This window comes from Bison bison, unplaced genomic scaffold, assembly GCF_000754665.1.
Source record: "Bison bison bison isolate TAMUID 2011002044 unplaced genomic scaffold, Bison_UMD1.0 scf7180017864267, whole genome shotgun sequence".
In the NCBI taxonomy this organism is placed as follows: Eukaryota; Metazoa; Chordata; class Mammalia; order Artiodactyla; family Bovidae; genus Bison; species Bison bison.
Genome location: NW_011494839.1, coordinates 3,616,268 through 3,631,306, shown reverse-complemented (window position 1 = coordinate 3,631,306; position 15,039 = coordinate 3,616,268).

Genomic DNA, 15,039 nt, shown 5'->3' with positions numbered 1-15,039 from the left:
TCTTCTTTAAGACCCTTGGCATGAAATGGAAAAAAAGCAGGAAGGTAGCTAGAAGAAAATGGGACAGCGTGGTACAAAGTCCATGGGAGGGATATTGTAGGAAAGGCACCTCTTCCTCTAAAAACTAGAAGCAAGAACAGGTTCTGCTGCAAACTAGAGGAGGAATGGCTGCCTGCTTTCACCATGAGGATTGCAAAATATTTAGCTGTGCGGGCACTAATGTTTCCATCAATCAATTATGATAATAATAAAAGAAATGGGAATAAATTCAAGCCGATGGTGACTGCAGCCATGAAATTAAAAGATGCTTACTCCTTGGAAGGAAAGTAATGACCAACCTAGATAGCATATTCAAAAGCAGAGACATTACTTTGCCAACAAAGGTCCGTCTAGTCAAGGCTATGGTTTTTCCTGTGGTCATGTACGGATGTGAGAGTTGGACTGTGAAGAAGGCTGAGCGGCAAAGAATTGATGCTGTTGAACTGTGGTGTTGGAGAAGACTCTTGAGAGTCCCTTGGACTGCAAGGAGATCCAACCAGTCCATTCTGAAGGAGATCAGCCCTGGGATCTCTTTAGAAGGACTGATGCTGAAGCGGAAACTCCAGTACTTTGGCCACCTCATGCGAAGAGTTGACTCATTGGAAAAGACTCTGATGCTGGGAGGGATTAGGGGCAGGAGGAGAAGGGGGTGATAGAGGATGAGATGACTGGATGGCATCACTGACTCGATGGACGTGAGTCTGAGTGAACTCCGGGAGTTGGTGATGGACAGGTAGGCCTGGCGTGCTGCGATTCATGGGGTCACAAAGAGTCGAACATGACTGAGCGACTGATCTGATCTGATCTGATCTGAATGTACAACCAAATGTGAATAAAAATACATAAAACCAGATATTACTCACCCATAAAAAGGACAAAATAACGTCATCTGCAGTGTCAAGGATGGACCTAGAGATGTTATACTGAGTGAAGTAGGTCAGATAGGGAAAGAAAAAATGTGATATTTTTATCACTTACATATGGAACCTAAAGAAATGGTACAAATGAGCCTATTTACAAAAAAGAAGTTGAGTCACAGAAGTGGAAAACAAGCTTGTGGTTACCAAGGGGGTAAAGGTGGGGGTGGAGAGATAAATTGGGACATTGGGATGACATATACACATTACTATACATAAAACAGATAGGTAATATGAACCTACTGCATAGCACAGGGAACTCTACTCAGTACTCTGTAATGACCAATACGGGAACAGAATCTAAAAGAGTGGACATATGTATACGTATAATGTATATGTATTATAGATTATACATTAAGTATATGTATGATGATTCACTTTGCAATACAGCAGAAATTGACACAACATTGTAAATCAACTATACTCTAATAAAAAATTAATTAAAAAATATATGATAACCGGTAAGGGGGAAATCCATAAAGTTAGATACAGAGATAGATTCACATACAATAAAGATATAGTATGAAATACAGTAAAATAATATGTAGATAACTGGCAATACATTTGATAGTTATTTTGCAAATATTCTAAGTTAAGTGAAGAAGAATACTAATTATTATCAAGGGAAACTATGTGCCAGACAGTGGGCTAGTTTTACAAATATCTTCTTATTTATTTTGCATCACAATTGCATGAGGTATCACTTCCATTTTTTTTTTTTTAGCTTGAATAAACTGGCATTCAATTCGGAGTTATTAAGCAACAGAGCTAGGGTTCAAACTCATATCTGTGACTTCAAAATTCATGCTCTCATTATATTCAAAACTGCTGTTGCTTTAGCAATGAAAGAGAATTCACCTCAGAGACAAATAAACCAGAATTAATCTATTATTTCCTCATCTTACTTCCTACATTGTCAGTTTTTGAGAGCACGGTCTGCACTTTGCTCACATTCGTGCCACTTAACACATGGAACAGTGCTCAAGCACGTGGAAGGGGCTCAGTAAGTGAGTATCGTATGAAGTTGTATTTCTTTGTGTCTATTGCAACATTCCCAGCAGGCTAAAATGAAAATATTACCAAAAAAAAAAGACAAATTAAAGAGAGAAAACAATTTTAAAGAAAAAAAATTTATAATGAGATGATTGTGTGCCATGTGCCAAGTTGCTTCAGTCGTGTCTGATTCTTTGCAACCCTATCATTCCTCTGTCCATGGGATTCTCCAGGCAAGAATATTGGGGTGGGTTGCCATGCCCTTCTCCAGGGGATCTTCCAGAGCCAAAGATCCAACCCGCATCTCTTATGTCTCCTGCATTGGCAGGTGGGTTCTTGACCACTAGTGCCAACTGGGAAGTCCAGTGAGAGGATTAAGAAAGGACTAAGATGAAAAAGTAGAAGGCATAGATCACATAAACGCACTTGCAAGGGCTGTTTCGGTGATCTGCACGTGTTGATAACAGTGAAAGTTCTACCATTGTCCGTGGATAAGGATAGTACATTCCTATATTTCTTTGGAAGGAATGATGCTAAAGCTGAAACTCCAGTACTTTGGCCACCTCATGCGAAGAGTTGACTCATTGGAAAAGACTCTGATGCTGGGAGGGATTAGGGGCAGGAGGAGAAGGGGACGACAGAGGATGAGATGACTGGATGGCATCACTGACTCTATGGACATGAGTCTGAGTAAACTCCAGGAGTTGGTGATGGACAGGGAGGCCTGGCGTGCTGCGATTCACGGGGTCGCAAAGAGTCGGACGCGACTGAGCAACTGATCTGATCTGATCTGATGTACTATTCTATGCCAGATCCTAGTGTTTCTGAGTGGGTGCACTCACAAAAGTCTAAACAGCATACTGTTGTGAATTAATCACTATCAAATATTCCAAAAATGCTTTGTTTTTCCCAAAACCTAGATTGAATTTTAAATTACATATCCATGTTCACACTGCAAATAATGATTTTTGTGTAAGTTGATTTTAACCCCTTTTCAGACTCCATTTGAGAAACCCAAAGAGCCCTCCTTTTAAAAGCCAGACTTTCACATATACAATTTTAACAACATGGAGTTAAGAGTTTGGAGGCAAAATAATGCATATTCTAACAAAAGTTCACAGTTTTAGGTATCAAAGGAAATCATAATAAGCATAATGCACAATAAGCAACATTTGCAAACTACACGTATGGAGCGTGGGTACATCTGGTAGAATACTTAATTTTGAATTCTATCTTTGTGTTACGCACTCAGCATGACAAATAGTACCAGCTATTTTAGTCACCCAAGTTAACAAAATATTTAAGTGCTTTACTCCAAGTCTATAACCAACAAAGCCCAAAACCAAAAATCATAGGGAAATGGGACAGTATGTGCTAAAGCTAAAACACCAGATTTTATTCTTTTATTTAAAAATACTTTTATAAATGATAATGCTTTTTTTATTATATTCCAGTCAAAAAGAAAAAAAAAGAAATAATGGCTTCAAATCCAACTAGCTAGAAGTTATTCTTATGAAACATAAGTGAACATCAACCTAGACATCTCTATTTGAATAAATACAGATAAATAAGAGACATAAATGACTATAACGCAGTGATTGCTCTAGACATGTTTTAAAATTATTTAATTTTTGCATTTGATAGCAAAATAGAATTGAAATACAAAACATTATACTTTTGGATAAGTTTTTACCACTAAAATTAATAAAAGGGCTTCCCTGGCGGCTGGGTGGTAAAGAATTGCTTGCAATGCAGGAGATCGGGTTCTATCCCTGGATCGGGAAGATGCCCTGGAGAAGAAAATGGCAACCCACTCCAGTATTCTTGCCTAGGAAATCCAATGGACAGAGGAACCTGGCAGGCTACAGTCCATGGAGTTGTTAAGAGTCAGACACAACTTAGCAACTAAAACCACCACCAAAATTAATAAAAATCACAATGAAAAAGAATTGAGTGGTTGGAATTATCATGGTTACTTTTCAAACTGTAGCCATGTTTTAAATACTACTTTTAGTATATTTTAACATACTTTTAAACACTACTGATTCATAATATGGAAAGCTAAGGAGATTCTCACACCAACACTTTCTCCTTTCATTTTTCATTAATTAAATATTCTTTTGGACTGTTAAAGTTTATATTCTGTCCCAGTTCTAATAATCCCCATATATGTTTTGTCTTAGTTTTATACTGAAATGAAGTGCTCATCTCCATTCCTTTCATCAAGTCGTCTGCATTCCTGAGTTCCCTATTTTAATTAATAGTCTAACTGGAGAAATCTCAGCATCAAGTCATTTTTTAAGGAATGACGCAACAGAACTGAATTCTTTGGGACTAGCTGCCTCTTGCCTTCAGACTTAATGGACAGCTTTCATGGGTGTAACATTCTCAGGTCTCACTTAGCCACAGAATCAGGCTTTTTTTTACTCCCTTGGGAGTCTGGGCATTGAATGCTGCCATGAAGAAATCAAAAATCAGTCTTTCTTCTGATAGTTGCCAGATAGGAAAACACTATGTAGACTCTTTTATAGATTAAGAAACTGAGGATCAGAGAGGTTCGTGCTAAGTCGCTTCAGTTGTGTCTGACTCTTTGCAACCCCATGGACTGTAGCTTGCCAGGTTCCCCTGTTCATAGGATTTTCCAGGCAAGAACACTGGGAGTGGGTTGCCATTCCTTTCTCCAGTGGTATCTTCCCAACTCAGGGATAGAACTTGTGTCTCTAATGTCTCCTGCATTGGCAGGCAGGGTTTTTTTTTACCACTAGCGCCACCTGGGAAGCTCCCAGAGAGGTTGCTGCTGCTGCTAAGTCACGTCAGTCGTGTCTGACTCTGTGCGACCCCATAGACGGCAGCCCACCAGGCTCCCGTCCCTGGGATTCTCCAGGCAAGAATACTGGAGTGGGTTGCCATTTCCTTCTCCAGGGCATGAAAGTGAAAAGTGAAAGTGAAGTCGCTCAGTCATGTCCGACTCTTCTCGACCCCATGGACAGTAGCCCACCAGGCTCCTCCATCCATGGGGTTTTCCAGGCAAGAGTACTGGAGTGGGTTGCCATTGCCTTCTCCGCCAGAGAGGTTAAGGGTCATATAATTTAATAAATGAGAAAACTGGAATCAGACAGTAGGTCCCTTGACTCCTTGAAGTTCATGATAGAAAGTCAAGAAAAAGCTATGGACTTTATTATCCCCCCATGAACAACATGCTTGAATGTGTCTCAGAAGATGGCTGTTCCTCACTTATTTCACCTGCTGCACTGGAGTTCACAGTCCAAGTAATGGAGCGACCTGCGTTCCTGTACATGGCTCATAGAATAACATTGCAAGTATTTTTTTTTCTCTTTAAGACATAAGACAAAATGTGTAATTATTCACAGTCACAAATTAAACTGAAACCTCAATGAAAAGAAGATGAAACCCGAATACAATGAATATGAAACATCAAATATGTGTTTAAGGATGTGTTAGAAACAAATAAAGATGAGAATCAGTGAATGAGAGAAAGCTAAGATATATGAAGCCATTTGCCAGCCACCCTTAAAAAACCGTAAGTAATTACAGGCATGGGAAGTGTTGAAGTTACGTTATACGCATTTGAGCAAGTGGAAAATCCACACAATTCATTTCTATATTATAAGATGAGATTTTAAGAAGTATCTGTTTGCCTGTCTAATGGTCCATTTTGCAATAAGTGCCTTTGTAATCTCCAAATAAATTTACAAGTCTAGTATGCTATGATTATTTTCTATCTCTTTTCTAAACTATGTATATGCAATTATAAGGGCAATGGAGTGTATGCAGAGTTAAGAAGGAGAGATTGTGATTAAAGGGGTGTCTTTCCTGGAAGGAAAGAAAAAAAGTAAATTTTGATAGTTTCAATCGTAAGCAGAAAATTTATTTTATGATCGCTACTATAACATTTACTGCTACTGAAATTACACTGACTAACCAGACACTCCAGGTACATGTACCATGGCCACAAATTCTTGCCACTAGGTGGCAGTGGCGCCATCTAGGGCAGCACTGACCGCCTAACAATCATTTCATGATTAATGTCCCATCCCCTCTCCCTGTAGCATCTAGAGCTTGCCAACAATTAACACGTGTCTCCTTCAGAATTCTTTAGTTTTTATCAAAGAGAATTGAATTAACAAAAAATTAATTAGACACCTATTCCTAAGAGCAATCATCTTAGAAATAAAATTTAAAGAAAGCCCTGTACACAACCACAGAATATTTGCTGTGTGGTTCTGCGTCCAATTGAGCTGGATTGCAATGTGTGAATTGAATCCAGTTTGTACAGATAGATGCACGGCTGGGATGCTTAAATAGGTTTTGTCACCACTTACCTTAATGTAGGTTACAAAATTACTCTGACATGCTTCACAGAGGCAGGATTCTGCACCTTCAGGTGAGTTTTAAACTCACTGCTTACTCTTATCAAGATGATGATCACATTGGATCCTGCTAATGAGCTTTGAAGCAGCATTTCTCCTTGCAGAACTGTTACTCTTCAAAAATAGGCTGAAGAAATTCTTCCTGGAGCCCTCTGCTTTTTCCTTTCCCTCCCAAGCCTACCCATGGTTCAAAACTGTCACTTCTGTTGCAAGTTGCACTCACTAAGAATCAGTGCTTCTCAGAAACATTGTCATCTGTCAACCTCACTAATCTACTTCCTCTTCTGACGCTTCATTAGTAGGCGAGGTTCTTTTTTTCCATGCATTCATTTAAGATACCCTATTAAGTAAGTCAGTACTTTTTAAATCTCTTTAAGATCCTTCTTAAAGAAGCTTTGCTCTCTTATCTTTCATTATGCAGCAACATATTTCAATGCAGAGAGAAGAGACTTATTTTAAAACTTCTATACCTTAACTAACATCAAGTCCTACAAAAAGTGCCTGTATTCATTCAACAAGGAAAAAATGCTTTCCTCATTACTGTAGTCTGAGATTGTATTCAACATGTCTATTTCTGTATCATATTTTTAAAGTGAAAAATAATCCATGAATTTAAAAAGAAAAAAAAATGCTATAAAGTATCAGTAACCAGAAAATATAGGGAGTTTGACAGTAATGAAAAAACAGTCAAGAGCTGCCCTGACTTTAAGTCGTCTGCAAACTGTTTTCTTTTAAATGGTTGCATGATGAACACAAGTGATATTTCTGGGTCTTGGCACATCAAACTACCCACAGATGAAAGATGACTTAATTGCTTTGACCACAGTCCGAGTCAGAAGAGCTCAGTTGGCAAATATAAAAATAGCCTGGTGCCATGTGCATTTGCATTTGAGTAAGGAGTGATTTCATTTCAGTGCCCAAAGACTAGGTAACAAAGCAAGCCATGGAGAGTGAAACACACCTTGCAAGTAGCAGCCTCAATCCCTGACCAGATTGTCTAAGGCTGCAGCGGACACCTTGATCTTGTCAGCTCCCTTTGTATGCGTCGGAAATAGCACTGTCAGCACAGAGCTTCCGAATTCAGATCACAATATATTGAAAGTTTATGTCTTAGAGGTTAAGCACTTAAGCATTCACAGAGATTTGTTACCTGAACCATCACTTTTAAATAACCTCCTAAAAAATCTTTTAATAATTAATTATTATTCTAAATATCTGCAGTTACTGTTAATAGCTTCAGTTGCTTCTCATAATTTCACCTAACAAAGTATTTTCAATCAACAGTCACAGCACAGTGAGGCTTGCTGTATTTTAGACTTTACTACACAGCAGCCTAAATAAAGTAAAAATATATAGAAGAGGAAAAATATGACACAAAGAATAGGAAATTTCTCTAGGCCTTGTATTAAATGTGATTCCAAAGCAAGTAATGGTAAGACATGGACTATAGACGCACCATTTCTTCTAACCCGTTATCTTTGAGATGATGTTACTTTCATATTTTCTAAACTTTGTAATATAAACTGCAAACTTAATTCAGGGGGAAAAAAAATCTGCTATCACTGATTACCATAGCCAGGATCACAGACATTTAAATCAAAAGTCACCTGAGTTGGAAAAGGTTTAAGTTTTTTCAATAAATTATTTTTTATAATGACTATAAAAGTTATATAGTACATAGAGGCGAGCTGAAGCTACATACTTTACTATACCTGAATTGCGAGGAGTACTTTCGGAGACATAAAAGCTGACAATCAGACATCTGAGTGCGACTGGAAAATAGCAGCCCCTGAAAGATTAAAGTGTGAATTTTAGTAACCTCAGAGGCAAAAACCATTGTTCTTTCACTTTTGAACCAGGAAACAGAATGGGCAAATGATAATACAAACACATGCAAGGAGATCAAAGGTTAAAGTCAGACCCCCAAACCACTTTGTCAAATCTGGAAGGAGAATTCTTGCCCCACAACAATCTATAATTGTTCTGCTCTTTCAAAAGAGTTCTGTGACCATGCTAAAATGAAAGTATAAAACGGCTCAATTTATAAAGTAAAACTGAGTCATTCTTTACTGAAATTCAATAAAGCCACTAACATTGTAATATAATCATATACAATATATAAGTAATACATATTATATATATTTTTAATATCATAAATTTTCTTCAAAAATTTAATTCCCTCAGTTGGTAAACAATCTGCCTGCAATGCAGGAGACCTGGGTTCAATCCCTGGGTGGGGAAGATCCCCTGGAGGAGGGCATAGCAACCCACTCTGCTATTCTTACCTGGAGAATTCCCCATGGACAGAAGAGCCTGGTGGGCTACAGTCCGTGGGGTTGCAAAGAATCAGACACGACTGAGTGACTAAGCACAGCACAGCACATCTCTGGTTAAGTAAAGATATATACTGTCACTAAATATCACTATTATTTTTAAATGCATTCTGGATCCAAACAACATGAAAGAAAATGGTTTTAGGTAATAAAATGTCAGAAGAAAAATTACAGAAAGCAAGTGTTTAAAATCAGAAAAATCACTCTTAATATTTTTAAAATAATAATTGATTTACTGTTATTATTTAATTATAATTTATTATTTAATTTTAAAATAAAAAGAGAATGAATAATGATGCAAACAACCTATAGGAAATAGTAACACTTTCATTTAATCATTTATTGGTAAGTTTTTATTTCTTAGAAAAAAAAAAACTACATGCATGACAGACAGTAAATATCTTTACCTATAATCTTTATCAAGCTATTTAAAATAACTCGTGAAAAACCCTACCCTTGAATCTCAAATCTTAGTTCCCAGAGAGAACAAGGGTTTAACTGTTCTGTAAACTTCTTTCAGATTTTTAAAATCATTTATTTATTTTTAATTGAAAGATAATTACAATATTACGTTGGTTTCTGCCATACATCAACATGGATCAGCCATAGATATACATATGTTCCCTCTTTGTGTGGGTCCACGTTTTTTTAATACAAAAATGACTATAGATTCTCTGTCTTGGTTTTTCAACTTAATTATGCATCAGAAATGTTTTTCCAGGTCAGTGTATATAAAGATTGACTTCATTTACTTTCTATAACCATATACTATTTTATAGAATGAAGAAACCATCATTTATTTAATCATTTGCTTACTACAGAACGTTGTTTCTTATTTTTTGCCATTTCGAAAAACACTTATACTATTTCTGTAGTACTTATGCCATTATTTCTGTAGGATTGGTTCTTTAGGCATCAGACTCAAAACCACCTGCACAAAAAGATCATACTGATTTTCACTACAATCATTTCCCTTACAGCTCTATGTATTATTATTATTTTAAAATTTTGCCTATTTAAAATTGCTTTTATAAACAGTGCTGTGATGAATATAACAGCCAGGACATGGAAGCAACCTAGATGTCCATCAGCAGATGAATGGATAAGAAAGCTGTGGTATATATACACAATGGAGTATTACTCAGCCATTAAAAATAATACATTTTTGACTCAGTTCCAATGAGGTGGATGAAACTGGAGCCTATTATACAGAGTGAAGTAAGCCGGAAAGAAAAACACCAATACAGTATACTAATGCATATATATGGAATTTAGAAAGATGGTAACAATAACCCTGTATGCAAGACAGCAAAAGAGACACAGATGTGTAGAACAGTCTTTTGGACTCTGGGAGAGGGCGAGGAAGGGATGATTTGGGAGAATGGCATTGAAACATGTATAATATCATATATGGAATGAATCGCCAGTCCAGGTTCGATGCAGGATACAGGATGGTTGGGGCTGGTGCATTGGGATGACTCAGAGGGATGGGATGGGGAGGGAGGTGGGAGGGGAATTCAGGATGGGGAACATGTATACACCCGTGGCGGATTCATGTTGATCTATGGCAAAACCAATACAATACTGTAAAGTAATTAGCCTCCAATTAAAATAAATAAATTTAAATTAAAAAATAATAAATTTTAAAAATAAAGTTGATTAAAAAATAAGATTGCTTTAATTTCTATTTTCCTTTGATTAAAGATTTTGAACATCATTTTATTTCATTCTTTTTTAAAATTTAATTTATCATTATTATCTTTTTTTGGCCATGCCTTGCAGCCAAAAAAAAGGGATCCTTTAGTTCCCCAATCGGGATTGAACCAGTGCCCCCTGAACTGGAAGCATGGAATCTTAACCACTGGACTGCCAGGGAAGTCCCTGAACATCTTTTAATATCTTTTTTCTTTGAGAAATTTATATTTTTCTATTAATTGACAGATTACATTATCTTATTTTTCTATTAGATATCTTCTTCTTGTTTTGCAGAAGCTCTTTGTATATTTGATGTATCTGCTATTTGTTTTTACAGAACAGGAATTTTAATTTTTAAATGCATAGTTTAAATGTGTCAAACTTTCTCTGTGTGAGTGTCTGAATTTTTGCCTTGCTTAGGAGAACTCCACTGTAAATCTATACAAAGTATCTTTATCAATAGTATTATCATCAGGGTACCCTAAATGTCTTTCTCAGTCCACAGAGAATTGATGTAACTCTGATTCTAGTAAAATAATAAAACAAAATTTAAGTAGAAATTTGGAGAAGGCAATGGCACCCCACTCCAGTACTCTTGCCTGGCAAATCCCATGGATGGAGGAGCCTGGTAGACTGTAGTCCATGGGGTCGCCAAGATTCGGACACGACTGAGCGACCTCCCTTTCACTTTTCACTTTCATGCATTGGAGAAGGAAATGGCAACCCACTCCGGTGTTCTTGCCTAGAGAATCCCAGGGACGGGGGAGCCTGGTGGGCTGCTGTCTATGGGGTCGCACAGAGTCGGACACGACTGAAGTGACTTAGCAGCAGCAAGTAGAAATTATCTTCAAATACTTACAGGATAATAAATATTGCCTGGGGGCAATAAACAGCGGATGTTTTAAAAGAAAAATAATTCAGACAAATCTGATTTCCTTTCTTGATAAAAATAACAAAATTAGTGGGTAAGGGAAGAGAAGGTGTTTAATATATTTAGACCTTTGACATACATTGTCTCTATAAGTCTTTCATAAAAAATTAATTAAAATTGGCTTTGAAGTGAGTACTGTCAACTGAATTGAAAACTGCCTGATGGACCAGCAATGACAGAGATAATAAGAGCATTGACCCAGTGGTGGGAAGGGAAGAAACAAGCACCACACTAAGACCAGTGATAGATTTGGATTCAGGATCATTACGTTAATGATCAAGACAGAAGAAAGAAAAATGATATAATCATTACTTTAACAAATGTCACTCAGTTGAAAAGTATGGTCCACACATTTAAAGTTTTTAAAATAGAAGCTTGTGGTGGGAGACAGAAACACAGGGGAATAGCCAAGTCAGAACTGACCTTGAACCAAATCCATGGCCATTTCTCCATCCATAAACCAGTTAGTGCCATCAAATCACACTATGGTGCCCACTTTATAATTGGCTAGGGGCAAATTCATCCATTCAAGATCCAAGGAAGAGAGCCAGGACTCCCAGGTAGGGCAGTAGGGATATTCAGGAGAGGGAAGAGCACTGGAGGCAAAGGGCATTGATGGTGGGAACATAAAAAGTCCAGCACCTGCGGCTCCTACTTCCACGATCCTCCAGAATGGCTCAGCAGTGAAAGATGCTCTAAAATCTGCCAGCACCTGAAAGCTCTGACTTTTTTAAAAAGTAAATAAAATGCCAGCCAATAATGATAATTAAAGGTGATTGGACTGGTCTAGATGACACAAAGAAGCATAATAAAGTGCTAACATTAAATTCACATGACATTTTAGTGTGTACAAAATGCCTCCATATCGTTTCCTTTGATTGATACTCAGAGGAGGTCAGAAAAGGCATGATGAATAGATCCATTTTTCTGCTGAAGCTAAGTGGGATCAAGAAAACTGCCAAAGATCACACAGTTACTCTGCCCAGGGTCTGCTGTTTCTATTATACCTACTCATACCTTTTAAAGTAATTCACAGACAACTGCAATCAAGTTTGGACATATGCAAAAATTATAATTCAAATACTTTTTTACTTTTTATTGTTTTATTTATTTTGGCCACATGGCTTGTGAGATCTTAATTCCCTGACCAGGGATCAAAAAAGTTCTTTTTAAAAGAAAAGCAAAGTGCATCTTCATGAGACAAGCAAATTTCCACAAACACCGACGAAAACATGCATCTTTTGGTCTTTATTCTGCATACCTCCCTTTCCTCAGTCTTCCTTCCTTTTATCCTTCCTTCCTTTTCTTTCCTTTTTGTCCCCAAGACCCTTGTTCTCAAAAACACTAGGCATATGGGAAGTAACTCAGGGGAGTAAGGATTTTAATGTACATGAATCACAAACAACCTTCCTGGGAAAACCTCAACTTCTTATCTTTGAAGGCAATGGGAATTTTTGTTTTCCTTAAGTACCTAAGGCCTGAAAGAAAGTAAAAGTGTTACTTGCTCAGTCCTGTCCAACTCTTTGAGGACCCATGGACTGTAGCCCACCAGGTTCCTCTGTCCATGGAATTCTCCAGGCAAGAATTTGTAGTGGATAGCCATTCCCTTTTCCAGGGGATCGTCCCAGCCCAGGAAATGAACCTGGGTATCCTGTATTGCAGGCAGATTCTTTACCATTTTAGCCACCAGGAAAACTCAACTCTTATGTCACTTTAGGATTAACTTTCATTTCTCCCTGCCTCTTGGTAATATCTGTTCTCCTCAAGGGCAATGCTGGACAGTAGACAGATATCCTGGTTTTCCTGCCAACGGCATTGTAGCAAATGATGCCCCCCTTCATGCCCCTGAATGAAGTATTTCATCGGAGGAATGTTATTTTTATGTTAAGACACTCATGTCATGATGCCTTATTTTAATACTTGTTTAACACTGAGAAAATATAGCACAAATATGTGAGTATGTGTATATACGTGTGTGTGTGTGTATTTCTAAGTGGGCAGCTCAAACAGTGCCATTTTAATCCAAATACACTAATAGAAAAACCAAGTTAAATGTTTCTTAAACATAAGTTAAAATGATTATGTGCAGCAATACTGCATTGCTAGAATAGATCAAATGACCTCATCGAAAATGTTTGAGAAGGTGTCAAACTTATCCATGTTAAGTTTAAAAATTTCAACTGTGAAAAGCTCTCTAGCTAACCATCTGTTTATCTTGTTCCTCCTATATATAATCAAATTTCTTTCAAACAGGAAGGCTTACATTGACAGAGTAAATGAGTCCAAATATTTGGCTTAATAGAGCCTCACTTTAATTAATCAAATAAAATTAATCTTTCAACTGAAGTGAAGTTTACATTTGTCTGTTTGATCTACAATATTTTTGAAGGATGCTCATAATATTTTGTACACTACAAAAAGCATATCTACTTTCATTTGTATTTCAAGCAGCTGGCCTGGGCATATTATCATAGATGAGAAATGTTCTTAATTGGGATATCATCTCTTTACTGGATTTTGATCTTACTTACAAAAGGGAGCAGGGCTTGCAAAAATACATTTTAGAAATATTTTAATTTGCAAAAGTGTTAGGTATCTACGGTTCTATTATGTGCATTAAATTTTTGGAAAACAATTTAGCTTCAGATGACATTTCAGGCTCAGAAAGCCTAAATTAGACATTCTGAAAGATTGTGAGTTGAGAAGACTGTTCAAGAAAGTGAAGGGCTATTGAGAAAAATGGAGCAGATTCTTTACTGATGTTGATTAGTAAAATTTGATGAGGCACTAGGAGGAGAATTTGTTTCAACACAGCATCATCTCACAGTAGTCTCCTTTCTATCATATTACATGTTAAGCATAACCCAGAAAAAGTTAAAAAAAAAAGACAACTGCTTTTAATAAATAAACCCATACTTAATAAGAAATGCTTTGGTGATTAAAATATCCCGATAGTAATTCAGCAATTGCTTTTCACTAGTCAATTAACACCTGAGAGCACTGAGATATTTATAAAGTTACAGTATCTTTTGCATAAAATAACTGGTTCAAATCCTAATTTAGAAATTAATCTGGGATTTAATTTCTTCCATCAAATTATGTATTGATTATAAATTAAAGAATCATATTTTATCACAAGTCCCTAGAATAATAACTATATCCGAATCTATAAAAATGATGTGTGTAAATATAGCATACAGACTTCCATTCACAAATAATTAGCTTCCGGGATTGTGTCTGACAATCTTTAATGATCATAAATTTCCAGCTCATCTTTTATCATCGCAATCAATTTATCACTGAAATAATTTTTGAGGCGTAAAATAAAGTGTCTCTCATATTTGAATACTTCATTCTCAGTATTTAAGTATGTTGTTGTCATCCATCGTTACGTTCTCCTCACGGCCAGGAGATGGCGCTGTGGGTTTTAAATCTCAAAGCTAAAACCCCAAAGGCAGAATTGAGCCCTTTTCAGTTAGTTTCTTCTTAATTCGTGGACACCAAGACAAGCCCTAAAAGTGTTCACTTTTTTTAGGCCAACAATCCCCCCCCCAAATAGAACGTTTTCCAAGATTCGAAAAGATAAACTCATGTAACAAAAATGAGTATTATCAACCTCTAAGGAGCGCGACTGAATATGTCCAGGTAACCAAGAAGGCAGTGAATTTTTCAGAAACTCTTTTCACTGTTTCCTTTTATCTGCGTATCCTGCCCTACCGCTGGAGTCCCAGCAGTGCTAT